Source organism: Crinia signifera, chromosome 12 (assembly GCF_055691185.1).
Source record: "Crinia signifera chromosome 12, ASM5569118v1, whole genome shotgun sequence".
In the NCBI taxonomy this organism is placed as follows: Eukaryota; Metazoa; Chordata; class Amphibia; order Anura; family Myobatrachidae; genus Crinia; species Crinia signifera.
Window position 1 is genome coordinate 89321220 of NC_139228.1, and position 21370 is coordinate 89342589.

A 21370-nucleotide genomic window follows, 5' to 3' on the forward strand; every position below is an offset into this window, starting at 1 on the left:
TAGCAACTGAGAGCCAAAGGGGATGATATTGAAAACCCGGCAGTCACTATCTGTCGCTGAAACCAGCATCCAGATGGTCAAAATCCCAATGGCTCCCGGTATTTTAATCTTAACCCACCTGTCCTGCAGCCTAGCCCTAACTGTCCCCTCTCTCTTATACCCCTTTCACACCAGCCAAAATTCCCGGGTTGGCCCCGGGAACAACCCGCAACTAGCGCTGGTGTGCAAGGTTCCTGGGCCAACTTCTCGCAACCGACCTGGGCTGGTGTGAAAGGTACTTACCTGGGTCCGGGCAGCGGGCGGCATGCAGTGGGGTCTGGGCAGCAGGTGCCGGGGTCTGAGCAGAAGGGTCCAGACTGCGGGGATCCGGGCAGCAGCGGCTGGCCGCTTGTAGCATATTTTTCCAGGCAGCGCTGGATTTGCCAGACCCCGCTGTCACCCTCATACCAGAAAATGTCCCTGCATTTTCTGGTCTGAAAGGGTTGTTAGTGTCTATCCCTAACCCCAGTACTCACTGCCATAATCTGTTAGGATCTCCAAAGAAGTCAATCCTTCGAGCGTTCCCTAAAAACATACCTCTTCAGGCAAGCTTGTCAGCTTCCAGAACCAGCCACAGCCACATGACTTTCAGAAACCTTTCCTATTCAATCACATCCCCACTGTACAGTCCACACATACTGTATCCTCACTCTTTCTTTCACACTTTCATCCTCCTGATCTCTGGCCAAACTGTTGGGTCACCATATCATACAGCACACCAGGAACCGTTGCAATCTTAGTGGACCATTATGCAATATACAGTATAATACCTATCCTTGTGTATCAATGCCTATTTCCCTATAGATTGTTAACTTGCGAGCAGGGCCCTCATACCGTTTTGATTGTCTGTAACTATGCAGTTTGTTTTATCACTGGTTCTGTTGGTGAAGCTTAATTGAATTTTCTGCGCTGTATAAGAACCTGTGAAATAAACAAATATGACCATTATGCGTATGGATTTTGCATTATTTTTAAACCTAGTTAACGATATAAAATGTGGCTATTACTTAAATATTTAATATTGTTGTTCTGTGTGTTATAGGAAATGCAGGGTACCTCTTACACCAACCGGCAGAAACAGCGTTACGATTTGGAGAGGAGACGGAATATCACAGACAGGAGCAGAGCGCCGAGAGGCGGATTGCGCGGAAGTTACAGTGCATTGGGGATCAGTTCCACAGGCATCACTTACAGAGGGTAAATTAGGATTTATTTCAACCAAAAAGATAAGAGAGTATTTATTGTGTCGCATATGCAGATTAAATGGACAATCAATATTCTGCATTCTTTGGAATAAGATAATACAGTATGCCTTATCTGATTGCAACATATGTCATTAAGGTCCTTTCCAGATTGTCAGCTTCTCGAGAAATAAGGTCATCTCTGATCTGGAGACTGAGGCCCTTATTCTGGTTCACTTGCAAAGGCAAATTCCTTCTCAAATGGACAAATCCATGTGCACTGCAGGGGGGGGCGCAGGATACACGTCCATCAAAACAGGGGGCAACCCCAAATATAATGGGTGTGTCCTAGAAGAATCCTAATATTTCTGTTCCCGTCCCCTTTTTGCAGTCTATTGTTAGAGGCGATTGGGGACACACGAAAGGCCTTGTGTTGAGTTGGATACAAGTTGTTCAATTACAAACGTAAAACCCTTGGAAACCCCCAGATTACAGTAGGCCACGCTTTAACTCCCGGCATTAGATAGCGCTTTTCATCAGTCAGATGGCGGAGCTGGCAGAAACGTGGTCAAACATTGAGATAATTAGTATGATCAGATTTTTTTTATCTAAAGGGCGCATAAGCAACTGAGATTCATCGCCAACTTTCCGAGGTGTACGGTGATAAAGTTATGTCATGGAAACAGGTTAGTGTGCTGCCTTTGGTAACTGCAGAAAAGACGTTCAAGATGAGCAGCAATCATCGCTGGGGGAAAGCCGCCCTGGGCATACACACTGAGTGGCTTTCCCCCTGCCTGGCGCAGCCAAGAAGGTGTTGCATAGAGCAGCGCAGCGCTATGCAAAGCCATCGTCAAAACCACTCATCTGCTGGTAATACCAGCAGATGAACGGCTTTCCCGGCGAGGATGCGGGGCATACACACTGGGCGGCTTTGAGCTGAAAGCTGCTTAAACATGTTGTTTTGAGCGACTTGCAGCTCAAAGTCCCCCAGTGTGTATGGGCCTTTAAATAGAGAACAATCTACACATACTGTAATAGGTCTTGTTACCTTTCACATCGCACCTCGGACCCGGGTTAATTCCAGGTTGGTGACGTATGGACCTGGGTCGGGGTGTGGTGTAAAGGCACCACATCTTATAACCCGGGTCGACCAACCCGACAATTTGACCTGGGTTATAAGAAGGGTTAAACCGGGTCGCTCTCTGTTTAATGGGAGACCCGGGTTTAATGTGAAAGTTCCGGACCCGGGTCGGAGCCATGACGGACCTGGAATGGCGACCAAGTTTTGCGCTGTGAAAGGGGTATTAGTGAATCAACCGCATATTTTAAAAAATCCAGTCAGGTCAACCAACTGGCTGAATTGCTTAAATTTACCGTTAATTGTAGAGAGAGTCAGAAAGAAAGTTAAATACTAATACCTCCCCTTTAAAGACGTGATTTAGCTTTTCTTTGTACCTGTGATGTTATCTTATTTTCTTGAACAATGTTTTTAAAACGGTAAAACATAAAGAAAGCGCACTCACAGCATTAATCTGTCACGCGTTGAGCACACTTCTGTTTTTATCTGTAACAAATAAGAAACTCCAGCAGTTGTAGAACTGGTTTTACAGAAATCTGACTCTTTTCTGTCATTACACAATATTTTAGACCTGTCACTTTTTGTTAGGATAGAAAAGGTTGTTGAAGCTGAGAGGAGGGGGCTGGGGGGAAGGGGGGGTGGAACACGTCCAAATGTTAGGTTATAAAAAAAAAAATGAAAATGTAGAAATGGTGAAAGCAAAGTGTAGCCCTCCCCGCCTGCGATTTTCTGGGCAGGTTCCAGTGCTGCTATCTCTGAGCTAGTGTAAGAGGAGGGGGTGAGGTACAGGGTGCTATTCATCTACAATAACAACTGACAGAGTCATGACCTGCAAGTTTCTTTACACAATGAACCCCTATCTGTTATCTTCCCTGTAGTCGGCATTAACCTGTTGCTCCCTGGATGTTCTGAGCTGGAGATGTTTAACACATTTAAGGTACCTAAGCTCTTCTCTACAACAACTAGCATGTAGGGAATAATTCTAATTTAATTGGTCTCCTGCACATTCGCACGGGGGACCGATTTTCTGCACATGTGAACTTCACGTGAACTTCAGTCTCACTTGCACCTAGCAGTGCGGCGGAGGGGGGGGTGGTGATGACGGGGGGCACGGGGTGTTCCCATGAAAATGGAGGTGAGAAGCCATAATTGCTAAAAATTGCACCCACACCATATCAGTGTACCACATCCCGTACCTTGGCTCTCTGTGCTCAACAAACTATTTTATGCTCCCTCCATGTCAACATTTTGCTTGTGTCAACCTTTTGAACATGTAAACCTAATGAATGGTGACCTTTTTTGCTGTGTCACCCTTTTGCCTGTCAACCAATAGTATTCGACCTAATGACTTTTGACCTTTTCACTGTCGATCAATTGCATACTATTATGTGAGATGTGATGGAGCTTAATGCTGCAGAGGAAGTCAGGCCTAAAGGGGGGTGGCGGTGGAGCGGTCACCGGAGCGCTGGCGGTAGTGGAGCGGGGACCAGAGCGGTGGAGCGGCAGCAGCAGCAGAATATGAAAAAATATTTTAAAACTTGGCAGCCTTCTGCCGCCACCAGCGCTCCTTCACAGCGATGCTGCTTTACCACTCCGGTCCCCGCACCACTGCCGCCAGCGCTCCACCGACACCCACCGCCAGCGTTCCGGTCCCCACTCCACCGCAGCTCCCGCTCCAGCCACACTGTAATGCCTCTTACACATTATACCACACACAATAATGCCCATTACACATGATGGCACACACCAAATGTTCTCAGTGGCATGTCAGTAAGGTGGGGGCAGCGTAAGGGTGCACAGTGTCACACACAAAAATGGCAGGGTGCATTTTCAGGTTTTAAAAAAGGGCAGGGTGCCGCAACACTACTAGTGTATGGGCTACATTAGCCTCAGCCTGCCATGACTGATTGTTCTACAAAATGGAGGCATGCAGCTTGTCATGAATTACCTCACTACTGCACTATATTTATTACTATGCATTAATGGTATATGGTGGTACAAATGAACGGAGACCACTGTTTATGCTGTACACTTATCAAAGTTTGGAGAGAGATAACTTAGAAAGATATAAAGTACCAACCAATCAACTCCTGTCTTTTTTCCTCTCTCGGCCAGATGTATCAAGCTTCAACAAGTGATAAAATGGAGAATGATAAACAACCAGCCAATCAGCTCCTGCCTGCCATGTCACAAGCTGTGTTTGAATAATGACAGGTAGGAGCTGATTGGCTGTTGGTTTATCGCTCTTCACTTAATCACCTTTTGAATCTCAATCTCTCTCTCTCTCTCTCTCTCTCTCTCTCTCTCTCTCTCTCTCTCTCTCTCGCAGTCACCTGGGTTTGACATTTGTTTTTACAAGCTACATTATAACTTAAATCCGGGTTTATAATTGTTCCGCAATTCCATGAAAACGACACTGCTCTGAGTAAACTGCAAAGTGTTTATCTAACTAACGATTGGCAGCTTTTGCTTTTGCCAGGGCTGTATTTGAGCGGGTTGAACAGGGTGAGACACACAGGGGTGGGGGGAGGAGGAGGAGACATCGCGTGAGTGAAGCTAGGGACAGCATGGCCGTGTGTGTGTGTTTTGTGGCTACGCTCTCCTCCGTGTTGATATCGCTTTCTATATTTAGCTTCTGAGTCATGAGATATTTCGCTACCCACAAGGCACTTCCAGCACCTGACTATTGCCTTTTCATGCAAACCCAGCTTAAGGCTTGCCCCTAGGACACTGAAATGGTTTTACGAGGTCTCTGTTGTGTTTTTTTTTATTATTATATTCTTATTCCGTTTATCTTTTGTTTTGTGCTAAATCATTTTAATGCTGCAAGAAGTAAACACTGGCTGCATCTCTGGACAGCTCAATAGGGCGCACACACGGGGTGATTTCAGGGCATTGATTGCTTAGAAAATGCCTCTACATCGCTCCATGTGTAGGGGCCATTGTGATGGTGATGTGCAGCCCTATTGCCCCGCGATCCTCTGAAACTCTCTACTAGTAACTCTTGCAATCTGTTGTACACAGGCCTACCTGCTCTGAGATCCATTCCAAATGTGCCTGTTCTACCAGATCCCCCAGACAGCGCCGGAAATGTTGGGGACACTCCTGCCCCCCGCAAGGGTAGGCAGATCTCCCCACATCCCAGAACCCAGATAAGTGCCTTACAGGTGACAATATAAATGAAGGCCTAATTTATGCTTGTTAGCTATCACCCGTTCCGATGTACTGTCGGGGGTAGAGGGGTCTGGCAGATGGCTGTGCCAATGTAACTTACTGATGGAATTATTAGTTTATGTACATTGTGCTACAGCGCCAGCCGGGCAGCCTAAAGCCAAAGTCTCCTTCACACGCCACAAGCATTACATCCTATTTGCCAGCTGTATAACCTCCGTTACACGCACATGGGCAGTATGACTGGCGAGTCCCTGAGCGCCCATACACGTGTGTATACCAGCATTACATGCACATGGGCAGTATGACTGGCGAGTCCCTGAGCGCCCATACACGTGTGTATACCAGCATTACATGCACATGGGCAGTATGACTGGCGAGTCCCTGAGCGCCCATACACGTGTGTATAGCAGCATTACATGCACATGGGCAGTATGACTGGCGAGTCCCTGAGCGCCCATACACGTGTGTATACCAGCATTACATGCACATGGGCAGTATGACTGGCGTGTCCCTGAGCGCCCATACACGTGTGTATAACAGCATTACATGCACATGGGCAGTATGACTGGCGAGTCCCTGAGCACTCATACATGTGTGTATAACAGCGTTACATGCACATGGGCAGTATGACTGGCGAGTCCCTGAGCGCCCATACATGTGTGTATAACAGCGTTACATGCACATGGGCAGTATGACTGGCGAGTCCCTGAGCGCCCATACACGTGTGTATACCAGCATTACATGCACATGGGCAGTATGACTGGCGAGTCCCTGAGCGCCCATACACGTGTGTATAGCAGCATTACATGCACATGGGCAGTATGACTTGTGAGTTCCTGAGTGCCCATACACGTGTGTATAGCAGCATTACATGCACATGGGCAGTATGACTGGTGAGTCCCTGAGCGCCCATACACGTGTGTATAGCAGCATTACATGCACATGGGCAGTATGACTGGCGAGTCCCTGAGCGCCCATACATATGTGTATAGCAGCATTACATGCACATGGGCAGTATGACTGGCGAGTCCCTGAGCGCCCATACATATGTGTATAGCAGCATTACATGTACATGGGCAGTATGACTGGCGAGTCCCTGAGCGCCCATACACGTGTGTATAGCAGCATTACATGCACATGGGCAGTATAACTGGTGAGTCCCTGAGCGCCCATACACGTGTGTATACCAGCATTACATGCACATGGGCAGTATGACTGTTGAGTCCCTGATCACCCATACACGTGTGCATAGCAGCATTACATGCACATGGGCAGTATGACTGACGATTCCCTGAGCGCCCATACACGTGTGTATAACAGCATTACATGCACATGGGCAGTATGACTGGCGAGTCCCTGAGCGCCCATACACGTGTGTATAGCAGCATTACACGCACATGGGCAGTATGACTGGCGAGTCCCTGAGCACCCATACACGTGTGTATAGCAGCATTACATGCACATGGGCAGTATGACTGGCGAGTCCCTGAGCGCCCTTACACGTGTGTATAGCAGCATTACATACACATGGGCGGTATGACTGGCGAGTCCCTGAGCGCCCATACACGTGTGTATAGCAGCAATACATGCACATGGGCAGTATGAGTGGGGAGTCCCTGAGCGCCCATACACGTGTGTATAGCAGCATTACATGCACATGGGCGGTATGACTGGCGAGTCCCTGAGCGCCCATACACGTATGTATAACAGCATTACATGCACATGGGCAGTATGACTTGTGAGTCCCTGAGTGCCCATACACGTGTGTATAGCAGCATTACATGCACATGGGCAGTATGACTGGCGAGTCCATGAGCGCCCATACACGTGTGTATAGCAGCATTACATGCACATGGGCAGTATGACTGGCGAGTCCCTGAGCGCCCATACACGTGTGTATAACAGCGTTACATGCACATGGGCAGTATGACTGGCGAGTCCCTGAGTGCCCATACACGTGTGTATAGCAGCATTACATGTACATGGGCAGTATGACTGGTGAGTCCCTGAGCGCCCATACACGTGTGTATAGCAGTATTACATGCACATGGGCAGTATGACTGGTGAGTCCCTGAGCGCCCATACACGTGTGTATAGCAGCATTACATGCACATGGGCAGTATGACTGGCGAGTCCCTGAGCGCCCATACACGTGTTTATAGCAGCATTACATGCACATGGGCAGTATGACTGGCGAGTCCCTGAGCGCTCATACACGTGTGTATAGCAGCATTACATGCACATGGGCAGTATGACTGGCGAGTCCCTGAGCGCCCATACACGTGTGTATAGCAGCATTACATGCACATGGGCAGTATGACTGGCGGGTCCCTGAGCACCCATACACGTGTGTATAACAGCATTACATGCACGTGGGCAGTATGACTGGTAAGTCCCTGAGCGCCCATACACGTATGTATAGCAGCATTACATGCACATGGGCAGTATGACTGGCGATTCCCTGAGCGCCCATACACGTGTGTATAACAGCATTACATGTATATGGGCAGTATGACTGGCGAGTCCCTGAGCGCCCATACACGTGTGTATAGCAGCATTACCTGCACATGGGCAGTATGACTGGCGAGTCCCCGAGCGCCCATACACGTGTGTATAACAGCATTACATGCACATGGGCAGTATGACTGGTGAGTCCCTTAGCGCCCATACACGTGTGTATAGCAGCATTACATGTACATGGGCAGTATGACTGGCGAGTCCCTGAGCACCTATACACGTGTGCATATAGCAGCATTACATGCACATGGGCAGTATGACTGGCGGGTCCCTGAGCACCCATACACGTGTGTATAACAGCATTACATGCACGTGGGCAGTATGACTGGTAAGTCCCTGAGCGCCCATACACGTATGTATAGCAGCATTACATGCACATGGGCAGTATGACTGGCGATTCCCTGAGCGCCCATACACGTGTGTATAACAGCATTACATGTATATGGGCAGTATGACTGGCGAGTCCCTGAGCGCCCATACACGTGTGTATAGCAGCATTACATGCACATGGGCAGTATGACTGGCGAGTCCCCGAGCGCCCATACACGTGTGTATAACAGCATTACATGCACATGGGCAGTATGACTGGTGAGTCCCTTAGCGCCCATACACGTGTGTATAGCAGCATTACATGCACATGGGCAGTATGACTGGTGAGTCCCTGAGCGCCCATACACGTGTGCATATAGCAGCATTACATGTACATGGGCAGTATCACTGGCGAGTCCCTGAGCACCCATACATGTGTGTATAACAGCATTACATGCACATGGGCAGTATGACTGGCGAGTCCCTGACCGCCCATACACGTGTGTATAGCAGCATTACATGTACATGGGCAGTATGACTGGCGATTCCCTGAGCGCCCATACACGTGTGTATAACAGCATTACATGTATATGGGCAGTATGACTGGCGAGTCCCTGAGCGCCCATACACGTGTGTATAGCAGCATTACATGCACATGGGCAGTATGACTGGCGAGTCCCCGAGCGCCCATACACGTGTGTATAACAGCATTACATGCACATGGGCAGTATGACTGGTGAGTCCCTTAGCGCCCATACACGTGTGTATAGCAGCATTACATGCACATGGGCAGTATGACTGGTGAGTCCCTGAGCGCCCATACACGTGTGTATAGCAGCATTACATGCACATGGGCAGTATGACTGGCGAGTCCCCGAGCGCCCATACACGTGTGTATAGCAGCATTACATGCACATGGGCAGTATGACTGGCGAGTCCCTGAGCGCCCATACACGTGTGTATAGCAGCATTACATGCACATGGGCAGTATGACTGGTGAGTCCCTGAGCGCCCATACACGTGTGTATAGCAGCATTACATGTACATGGGCAGTATGACTGGTGAGTCCCTGAGCGCCCATACACGTGTGTATAGCAGCATTACATGCACATGGGCAGTATGACTGGCGAGTCCCCGAGCGCCCATACACGTGTGTATAGCAGCATTACATGCACATGGGCAGTATGACTGGCGAGTCCCTGAGCGCCCATACACGTGTTTATAGCAGCATTACATGTACATGGGCAGTATGACTGGTGAGTCCCTGAGCGCCCATACACGTGTGTATAGCAGCATTACATGCACATGGGCAGTATGACTGGCGAGTCCCCGAGCGCCCATACACGTGTGTATAGCAGCATTACATGCACATGGGCAGTATGACTGGCGAGTCCCTGAGCGCCCATACACGTGTGTATAACAGCATTACATGCACATGGGCAGTATGACTGGCGAGTCCCTGAGCGCCCATACACGTGTTTATAGCAACATTACATGTACATGGGCAGTATGACTGGCGAGTCCCTGAGCGCCCATACACGTGTGTATAACAGCATTACATGCACATGGGCAGTATGACTGGCGAGTCCCTGAGCGCCCATACACGTGTGTATAGCAGCATTACATGCACATGGGCAGTATGACTGGCGAGTCCCCGAGCGCCCATACACGTGTGTATAGCAGCATTACATGTACATGGGCAGTATGACTGGCGAGTCCCTGAGCGCCCATACACGTGTGTATAGCAGCATTACATGCACATGGGCAGTATGACTGGCGAGTCCCCGAGCGCCCATACACGTGTTTATAGCAGCATTACATGCACATGGGCAGTATGACTGGCGAGTCCCTGAGCGCCCATACACGTGTGTATAGCAGCATTACATGTACATGGGCAGTATGACTGGTGAGTCCCTGAGCGCCCATACACGTGTGTATAGCAGCATTACATGCACATGGGCAGTATGACTGGTGAGTCCCCGAGCGCCCATACACGTGTGTTAGCAGCATTACATGTACATGGGCAGTATGACTGGTAAGTTCCTGAGCGCCCATACACGTGTGTATAGCAGCATTACATGTACATGGGCAGTATGACTGGTGAGTCCCTGAGCGCCCATACACGTGTGTATAGCAGCATTACATGCACATGAGCAGTATGACTGGTGAGTCCCTGAGCGCCCATACACGTACGTATAGCAGCATTACATGCACATGGGCAGTATGACTGGTGAGTCCCTGAGCGCCCATACACGTGTGTATAGCAGCATTACATGCACATGGGCAGTATGACTGGCGAGTCCCTGAGCGCCCATACACGTGTGTATAGCAGCATTACATGTACATGGGCAGTATGACTGGCGAGTCCCTGATCACCCATACACGTGTGTATAGCAGCATTACATGCACATGGGCAGTATGACTGGTGAGTCCCTGAGCGCCCATACACGTGTGTATAGCAGCATTACATGCACATGGGCAGTATGACTGGCGGGTCCCTGAGCTCCCATACACGTGTGTATAGCAGCATTACATGCACATGGGCAGTATGACTGGCGAGTCCCTGATCACCCATACACGTGTGTATAGCAGCATTACATGCACATGGGCAGTATGACTGGTGAGTCCCTGAGCACCCATACACGTGTGTATAGCAGCATTACATGCACATGGGCAGTATGGCTGGCGAGTCCCTGAGTGCCCATACACGTGGGTATAGCAGCATAACATGCACATGGGCAGTATGACTGGAGAGTCCCTGAGCGCCCATACACGTGTGTATAGCAGCATAACATGCACATGGGCAGTATGACTGGAGAGTCCCTGAGCGCCCATACACGTGTGTATAGCAGCATTACATGCACACGGGCAGTATGACTGGTGAGTCCCTGAGTGCCCATACACGTGGGTATAGCAGCATAACATGCACATGGGCAGTATGACTGGAGAGTCCCTGAGCGCCCATACACGTGGGTATAGCAGCATTACATGCACATGGGCAGTATGACTGGCGAGTCCCTGAGCGCCCATACACGTGTGTATAGCAGCATTACATGCACATGGGCAGTATGACTGGCGGGTCCCTGATCACCCATACACGTGTGTATAACAGCATTACAAGGGGAGATATAGGTGTATTAGCCTAGGACGCCTGGAATCTTCAGTCAGGCCCTGCCAGTGTCCCATGTTATATGAGGATGACAACATTTTCTGCTCTGAAAAGTCAATGTTACTGATATTCGGGCAGTCCAGTAGTTTACATTATTAAATACAGAGAAAATGTGGGTATATGTAAAAACCTATTCAAAAAATGTCCTCTAAGTAAATGAACTCTCATGGGAACCCTCCTGAAAAGAAAATCACTTAGGGCCAGATGCACTAAGCTTCAAAATTGATAAAATAGAGAGTTATAATCCACCAGCCAATCAGCTCCTGCCTGACATTTTTCAAACACAGTCTGTGACATGGCAGGTAGGTTCTGATTGGCTGGCTGTTTATCACTCTCCATTTTATCACTTTTGAAGCTTAGTACATCTGGTCCTTAGAGTTTAAAATTTAGACTGTACTGGGGCCTACACACGGGGAGATTTTGCTGAGCGATGCTAGATCGCTCGGATCGCTTGTGTGCTGAGCAATCTTGCTCAGCACACAACGATTAACTAGATTTGTCCGGCATGCTGTATATTAATCACTGGGCTATCGCTATGGCTATACACATGGAGCGATGTAGGGACATTCTCTAAGCGATCTAGTCAAATTAAGTCAGATCGCTTAGAAAATGCCCTGAAATCGTGCCATGTGTGGGCCCCATAAGGTGCACATTACACAGGTACATCATGTTTATGAGCTAGATTGGAGAGATCACGGCCTAATATAAATTCTTCTCCATGCAGTGAAAATAGAGGCTCGAATCTGAACCTCACCCAAACAGACTATGACTACTGTATGTTGGGGGAAGGTGAATCACACGATCCTGCCACTCCTTGATTGTCAGCTTACTAATCATCCACACGAAACTCACCGCACACCAGTATATTTCTGCCAAGTCATTGACAGTTTACATTTGCAAATCGCGTAACTGCAAAACTGCAGCACAGATCCTCTTTTGTCAAATTTTGAATAATAAAGTCATATATACAGGGGCGTAAGTTCATACAAGGTGCCCGGAGGCAAATCAGAAGGTGGTGCCACCCCAAGTAGCTCCCGCTGGCATATGTGCTGACATATACACAACAGGAAGATAAAGAAGACTTTATGCAAGCCGGCATTAAGACCCGGGTCAAAAGATTTGACCTGGGTTCCGTTTACACGTTGCCTCCTCGTCAGTGACCCGGCATTTGCGATGTGAAAGGGGTACAGGTATCCCGAACCACTGTCCAGGAGGTGTCTGGTTCAGTAATTGTCGCGCCCTCTCTCAGCAGAAAGCCTAAAGGATTTAACTGGAGGGTACTTAGAAACAAATAGTTTCTAAGTGGGGAACACTGGCTCGTTATTGGATTCATCCCTAAATGTAAGGTGCACATTATAATGTTTAAAATATCGCTGGCTCAGGGCTTCTTGTCATTTAATTTGTCAAGTTGTTGCCACATAGCCCCATCATATAATACACTGGTCTGCTGGAGTGTGGAGAGAGATGACAGGAAGCAGCCGCAGCACAGCCTCTCTCCCCAGCTCAGCACATGCTTCTCAGTGCCGTGTACTGACCTGGGGAGAGAGCCAGCGGCAACCTGTCCTCTAATCTCCCACTCATTTATTTATTTTATTACGGAGGCGTGACCACACTCCCCAGAGGCCACATCCCACCCAATGGCCATAAAACTATGTATGCGGATGTATCTAGTGCAGGCTTTCCTACCCTCCCGGAATGGGCGGGAGGCTCCCAAAAATCGGGTCCGCCTCCCGGGAAGGTGGGCAAGTCTCCCGCTTGCTGGCCAGAGCCCCATCCCCCCCTCTTCCCCCCATCCCAACTGCTTCAATTTCCCAAAAAGGCAGGACCACGGAGAGGGGGCGGGGCTAAAATGACACAGTAGCGGCTTTCGGAAATGCCCTGAAATTGCCCAGTGTGTAGGCCCCATTAGGAGCTGATTGGGTACTGCGTTATCACATCACCAGGCTTAATACATCTGGCCATGGCTTAATGCCTTATCTCATCAGTGTAAACATGAATTATCTCTGCAGATCTTGTGACTTTCAGTTTTTTACGAGTGACTCCTGAAACCAATCCAATCATGTGATGTTTAACAGACGAATGGTTTTTAATTCAAACAACATACGAGTATTTGTTTACTATGCTACTACGCTACTGTTTATTTCATGGTTTTTACAGGAAAACGATAAAATCTCTAGTACAAAATGTGCATTGCAGTCAGTGTAGAAATGTCGTCTAGTCCATTGCTTAATGCTCTATCTGGTTGCCTGGCAACTGTAGGGACTTCCCGTCTCAAACATGATGCATCATGTTTATGTTTCGGAATTTGGTATTTCCTCATAGCCCCGTAAATAAACATATAGTATAACTATTCCTCAATATTGGGAAATAAAGTATGTTTACAGTTATGCAACATTTCTGTGTTAAATGTTTCAAAATAATATCACAATATAGAATGATATTCAGTTTACCGGGTTTTCACAATTGTATTAGATTATTACAGAATGCGCCTAATTCTACATCACTCGGAACGGGGTGAATTAATCGGCATTCCGCTGTTTGGGGGTTGTGAGGAGGGAGGGTGGGGGCCATACGGCGCTGGACCATGGGAGCTGGGCATTCCAGTGGGAACGCAGGTGGGCCGATGCCACCAGAGGATGTCAATATTGTATATACAACAATGTATTTATAATTCTCAGGTCATATCCATTGGTAATATTGACCAGAGTTGCCTACGTTATGCTCAACCTTCCACTGAAGCCCCATAGACACAAAACAGGTCCCCACCTACACCTATATTGGCAGTGGCATGGACCGGGCGGGGAGCTGCATCGCCACATTTATTGATGCTGTGGAGGAAGGGAGAAATGGCGGGGGGGGGGGGGGGGGGCATGGCGATCCTGAGCATGCAGGACAATGCTGATATTGAGTACAATATAACAACGCAGAAAACCCTTTCTGAGCAATATTGGGCACCACATCGCCTAGCATGTATGGGTCTTTATGGATATACAGTTCAGATTATCGATCAGTGCTAAGTAGTTCAGTGCTGCTGCCAAGTGGTGGCACTGCTGTCCATGACACAGAGTGCCCGGCAATAGAGGTGAGCAGCCGGAAGAAGCGCTACTGGGGTACAGTGCTAGAGCTCTGATGTAGAGCGAGTGTGGTAGAAATGATGATAGTCTTATGGAGTCTGGTGCGAGCGCTCCAGTGCAGCATGAATACTTACAGCGGAGGGAGAACGTGGCAGTAATCTAGATGTCAACTATCACTTAAATTGCAAATATGCCCAGGGAATGGTGGCACCTATTGTTGTCTTTGACTAGTTACTCTGCTGTTCAAGTGTAGCAGTTTCATCGGAAGCTTCTTTTCACAATCTGAGTTATTAAAAGCACATATTTACCGCTAAGATGCTTATCCCGGCTTTACAAGCCATCTGAGCAGTTTCCGTACAGCGCACAGTTCAGCGTCCGGTCAGCACTGCCCGCAAGCATCCAGCGCTTTCTATTCTGCCGCAGTATTGCACACCTCTCTGCCATCAGCATTTACCGGTTACAGCACCCGGCTCCTCCGCCATCATCACAGGCCGCAGGCCTGCCAGTACCACACCAGGTTTTCCTTCAAGATCCAAACATGGACGCAGCCATGTTGGATGCTGTCACATGATTCTCCACAGCCAATCCTGCAATACCAGTATTGTCATCTGATTGCTGCAGCCTATCAGCTCACACTGTTTGCTATAAGAATGTTGGGAAACCACTCCCAGCTGGCCAGAGCAATGATGTCCTCAGCATGATCCTTCTGTTCACAAAATCCTGGTGCAAGTTTCCATCCAGCTGCACCGCCTGGCTCCAGACGATTCCTAGTCCTTCGGTTCCATCCACTGCCATGTATACTTCCATCGGTTACCATCGATAACCATAGAACACCAATGTTCACCAATGAATACCATCGATCACTACTAAGGTACCTACAGCTTCACTGCTCATCTCAAGTATACTATCTGTATTACCAGCCACTATTGAAGACTCACCATCGATTCCAACCATAATCGGTGTACTCCACTGATACCTGCCATCATCGGTGTACTCCACCAAGTTCAGTCAGCATTTCAGTAGTGTTCAGAAACTCACCATTCACTACTGCTACTGTGATACCATTGATGGTCATCATTGATTATATCTTTTAAAGTCATCTCCTTTTTCCAGCTTCTCCTTGGGTTCTAGCTGATTCCAGTCAGTCCTTCCGTTCCAGATGATTCCTGCCATTACAATGGTTCCAGCTGATTCCAGTCATTCCTTCCATTCCAGCTGATTCCAGTCATTCCTTCAGTTCCAGATGATTCCAGTCATTCCTTCAGTTCCAGATGATTCCTTCAGTTCCAGCTGATTCCAGCCATTCCTTCGGTTCCAGAGGATTCCTGCCATTCCTTCCGTTCCAGCTGATTCCAGTCATTCCTTTAGTTCCAGATGATTCCAGTCATTCCTTCAGTTCCAGATGATTCCAGTCATTCTTTCAGTTCCAGATGATTCCTGACATTCTTTCGGTTCCAGGTGTATCCTGCAATTCCTTCGTTTCCATGTGATTCCTGCCATTCCTTCGGTTCCAGGTGATTCCTGCCATTTCTTCCGTTCCAGATGATTCCTGCCATTCCTTCCGTTCCAGATGATTCCTGCCATTCCTTCCGTTCCAGATGATTCCTGCCATTCCTTCGGTTCAAGGTGATTCCTGTCATTCCTTCTGTTCCAGATGATTCCTGCCATTCCTTCAGTTCCAGATGATTCCTGCCATTCCTTCTGTTCCAGATGATTCCTGCCATTCCTTCAGTTCCAGATGATTCCTGCCATTCCTTCGGTTCCAGGTGATTCCTGCCATTCCTTCGGTTCAAGGTGATTCCTGTCATTCCTTCTGTTCCAGATGATTCCTGCCATTCCTTCGGTTCCAGGTGATTCCTGCCATTCCTTCGGTTCCAGGTGATTCCTGCCATTCCTTTGGGTTCCAGCTGATTCTCAGGCTCAGCCCGTCTCTGTGGACCATTGGACAATATCTGGCCAGACAATTCCCCAGGTGTGACACTTGAACTCAGAAGTTCTCTCCAAATTCTGCCCCCTTTACTAGGAATTGGGTGTGATCGAGGAGGGCAGCTCACTCTTCCGGAGGGGGGGGGGGGGGGGGGGGGAGGCAGAAAATCGTGTCTCCCGCAGGTTCCCGGGAGTACGCATTACACTATAGTGTTGAACTTGATAAATCAAGAATTAGTTTATTTTGCTTGCGATGATATTGCCTGTGGTGGCAGCCATACTAGTGACTGTACGCCTACTGTTACTATGGTGTCTGTTAGTGACTTCTGTTAGAGACTATTTGGGAGAATCAGTTGGTTAGTATTGACACATGAAATGGTTGACATGAGTTCTTTTGGTGTCAATGATGAATACCTGGGCACCAATTAGTGTCCTGCTTTCCTCGCCATGCTTCAGGGCAGGTACCATGCTGCACTGGACACAATTTACCGTTCCAATTAGCAGTCCACATGGATGGAAGTATGAAATAGTCCAGAAATGAAGAAGTAAAAACTGTGAAAAACTCATTAATGTGTCAACCTTTCCATATTGTCCTTGTGTTGAGCTTTTGTCAATGTCGGCTTTGTGCTTGTCAAAATAGGCATTGTCTATCAGCCTCCTGGATAACTGAGAAGAGGTGGCAGGTCTGACATGGAAGTTACGTCACATGACCTGGGAGATTGGGAGATGTAGCTGCAGGAGAAGTTAGGTCATCGCTGGGCAACTGGGATGTAATGTTGACGTTCTAACATGTCTACATGTTGAATGACGACTTGGTCAATGATAATATTATAAACATGTTGGCAAGATCAATAGCGACATTATGACTCTTGTCATTTTGTACCCAACCCGACTGTAGTATCTTTATATGAATGTTACGATGCTGCTAGATTTTATCACAATGACATTTTATAATTCACAAGCACCTACATTGTGTCAGCGCTATTCGCTCTGGATTCATTGCCATTCTTTGCTTACTTCAGAACGGTCATGAAATAATGACTAGCATGAGCATAGTATTTCACGCTGCTCAGGGAACTGATCGCTGTAAGACACTCCAGGAAAACATCTCCCAGATTTCTGCTCTCACATTTCTGTAAGTGGATGCTATTACAAAGAGAGATGAAAATGAATGTAGTCGGATACAGAGACTATCACCACACGTACACCCTCACCTTGCGGAATCTGGACGGACTCAACTTTCCTAATAGAAAGTCCTGACTCACCTTTGGTAACAGCGATGTTGGAAATCAAAAGCCAGGGGTTGGGGGGGGGGGGGGTCTTGATGGATCAACGAACATTTGTATGCTTCTTATAGGTCATATGGGGTGGCCATACATTTTTACTGTGGCTTCAGTTATTATATCATGGAATTGGCTTTTGATCCTAATGGCAATTATATTATACATAATAAAGAATATTAGCTGCTCAATCGAATTAGTAATACTTCTTGGGTTAGAACACTAAACAAATTATTAGCAAAAAATATTTGAAAACGACATGATAATAATAAAAATGACAGAGATCTTGATTGGATATATTTGCAAATATATGATTAAGCCACAAGGCCGCATCAAGGCATCTCTGATACTGGCAATTAAAAAAAAAAAATCTAGGAGCCAAGATGAAATTATAGGTGCCAGACACATAAGTGCCACTTACCTACAGTACATGCTTGTTGCTATGGGTTTCTTGCTCCATGTAAGGGGTTTCATGCTTGAGTCCAGGGGTTGCATGCTCTTTGCCAAGGGTTGCATGCTCTTTGCAGGAGTTGCATGCTCTGCGCCAGGGGTACATGCTCATTGCCACAGGGGATTACCCCTCCTCTTCCCTTCCTCCCCACCATTACTATACATGGTAATGGCAACAGCCGGGCAGAGTGGTAGACATCCCATACAGCTGTATAAGAACAGGTCCGCGGCTATTTCAAAACTTGAGGAGGCTCGTGAGCCAATCGGAGATCATGGTCCAACAGCCAATCAGGAGCAACCACTGCTGTTCCTGATTGGCTCGCAAGCCGGCTTGTGTTTTGAAATAGCCGCGGGGCTGCTCTGATTCAGGTGGGTGGGTTGACCACCGCTATGCCCGGCTGTTGTATTTCCACAAGCTCACCACTCTGCCCAGCCAGGGGAATACCAGACGGCAGGGTGCACATTGCAGATTTGGTTGCCAGGGAGCAAAATTTGGTCGCCATGGTGACCTGCCCCCCGGGATTTGTCGAGCCCTGGATTATTATTAATTATTATTATGCTACATTAGTGGTCACGCTAGGCTGCTTTAGCACCCTGCTCATTTCACGGTGCATTGCTAAAACAAACCAGCCCGTCCCTGCTGCGGGGTTCTGAAGCTCTAGGGAGAAGCCCAGCGCCCACGTAGGTGCATAGACTTCGGCGGGACCCACATTGGTGGCATCGGCGGACCGGACCGCCCACACTTGTGATGTCGGTGGGTGAGCCTGCCCACATTAATGATGTCATCTGGCGGACCCGTTCACATTTGTGACATTGTCAGATGCCGCCCACATTTGTTATGTCTGCATGCCCGCCTGGCCGCATTCAAAGTGCCCCTTGCCCTCCTGCAATGCTGAAGGGAACACTACTACAGGATAATAGCAGCACATACTAGAATGTATCTGATGTAAGAGCAAACTCACAAGGAGTCATCCATAGATCCTCCAAATGTCACTACAAAGATCAGGATGCCCTCCACATGTGGTCCCATCCATGCCTCTTAGATAACAGATGTAGAAGCTGATCCAGGTGTTAAGGTTAGCCATGCTTGAGGCGAGATAGTTAAATAAAATAGTCTTAGAAACTAATTAAGTCACATTGTGCTTAAGCATTGACTGTAATGGCAGAGTCTGGGAAACTGCCTTAGTGAATTTAGATTCTCCAAATATCCCCTCCGGTGGCCCATATAAACATTGAGGCAAATTCTGGCTACTTGCACCCTGTATAATTTGATAGTGGGCAGTTAGTTTTTCATGGTAAATTGCCCAAATCTAGGTCAATCCCACCAGCTTCGAGACTGTCTCGGCTAAACATTCATATGCTTAAAATGGAATAGCTTTGCTATGTGGGGATTTCGGTGAGTATGGCCATATTTTTAAAGCAGCAATCATTTTGATGGCAAAACCGGGTGATTGTCACTTTCAAAATACATGCAGACTCGCACCAAGTCCCGCACAGACTGCAACTCACAGCCTATTACATTTCACCAAGCAGATCTAATACCCACTGGTGCAGAGTCCACCATTCCCTCTCCTGTGTCATGTTCTAGTGGGAAAGTCACTGGTGACCCAGGTCCTCTCAGTTACATCCAATCGTGGTCCAAATGTGCTTAGTATCAATCAGGCGTCCTTGTCGTCTTTGGCATTTCCAAGATCATTTGTATCAATGAGAGGACCTTTTTGGTGAATTGTTTAGGCCAGGTATGACCAAATTATGGCTGTCCAGCTGTTGTGAAACTACAAGTCCCATCATGCCTTGCCACAGTTTTGCAATTAGGAAATGCTAAAATGATGGCAAGGCATGCTGGGATGTGTAGTTTCACACAGTTTGGATAAGCCTGGTCTAGGCCAATCTTGACGACATCATTGAGGATTGAGATGGTCCTATCGTGTTCTGGGAGACTTAAGTTTCCTTTTTGCATCCTGGACACGTATCGTTAGTGATGGGAGGATCTCGCCAAAGCCTTTCATTTTGGGGGCCAGATTCTCTACGCTTCAATAATGATAAAATGGAGAGTGATAAACAGCCAGCCAATCAGCTCCTGTCTGACATTTTTCAAACACAGTCTGTGACATGGCAGGTAGGAGCTGATTGGCTGACTCTCCATTTTATCACTTTTGAAGCTTAGAGAATCTGGCCCTGTGTCTGACAACCCTCTCATGTCATCCTTGATGCCGATGTCTCCAATGTAACACACTTGGGATGCTCTTAATTGCTCAGTCCCAAAGAAAGTTGTGTTATACTAAATGTGTTTTGCAGATGGGGTAATAAAACCAGTAAATTGTCAACAATATGGAAACCTTGGAAAAAGTACATTTATACCATCACCATTAAGAATCTGACATAAGCCTGACCCCTGTTAGAACATCTATAGTCCTGTCCAAGTTTTGTGAGTCCTATATGTATATGTGTGTTCCTGGTGATTTCACTACTGGCATGCACACCTCTCCAGGAAGATGGTGGATGCACCAGTCTCTTAGTGATTTCTGCAGCACCATCGCCATCTCTGGGGAAGTATACTATAGATATAGGTGCATGGTATGTAGTGGGTGCCTCTAGGGATCCAAGAGCCTGTGTGCATTGCACAACCTGCACCTGTTCTAGATACGTTCATACTGTATGTGTTCCATTACTCTATGTACTATAGGGTGATAACAGAAAGATGTAGGTTCTAGAGATATGCTCTATACTGCCAGTGGCAGACAGCGGCATCACAAGACTCCTCCCACAGGCTGGGCCTGGATAAAGAGTAGCCACTCCCCTTCCTCCATCACGGCGCCACTGCACAGACCAACTGAAGAAGTGTATATAATTGAATATTGAAATTCTAGTAAAGAATGTCAATCAGGCCACCATCGACATAATGTGACTTATGTGGAGGGGGACAGGAATGGGTAAAGGATTTAGTGTGTGCGCGATTAGTGTATCTCAAGAAATGGGTCTGTTTATAAGACATGTGCGGCTTTATGGGATGCCATAAAAAGCAGCTGTCATTCCATTGGAAAGAGCGGTCATTCCACATCATCCCACATGAAAAACAAGGGAAAACCTGTGCTGGTCCATAAGTCCAGCACTAACCAGAGGTCAAGGCCCCAGGAACTGCAGCTAAGAACATGCTGGCTGAACATGTATTG

At 47.6% G+C, this 21370-nt stretch overlaps 1 long non-coding RNA gene across 1 annotated transcript in view; it reads left to right on the forward strand.

Annotated features, from left to right (window-relative positions):
- Window positions 1-1108: 1108 nt before the first annotated feature.
- LOC146050582 (uncharacterized) overlaps window positions 1109-21370 on the forward strand; it is a 31104-nt gene continuing 10842 nt past the window's right edge. The window contains exons 1-2 of the long non-coding RNA XR_014466337.1: window positions 1109-1236; window positions 4414-4512. This is a non-coding gene — a long non-coding RNA (uncharacterized LOC146050582). The remainder of the gene's footprint in view (window positions 1237-4413; window positions 4513-21370) is intronic.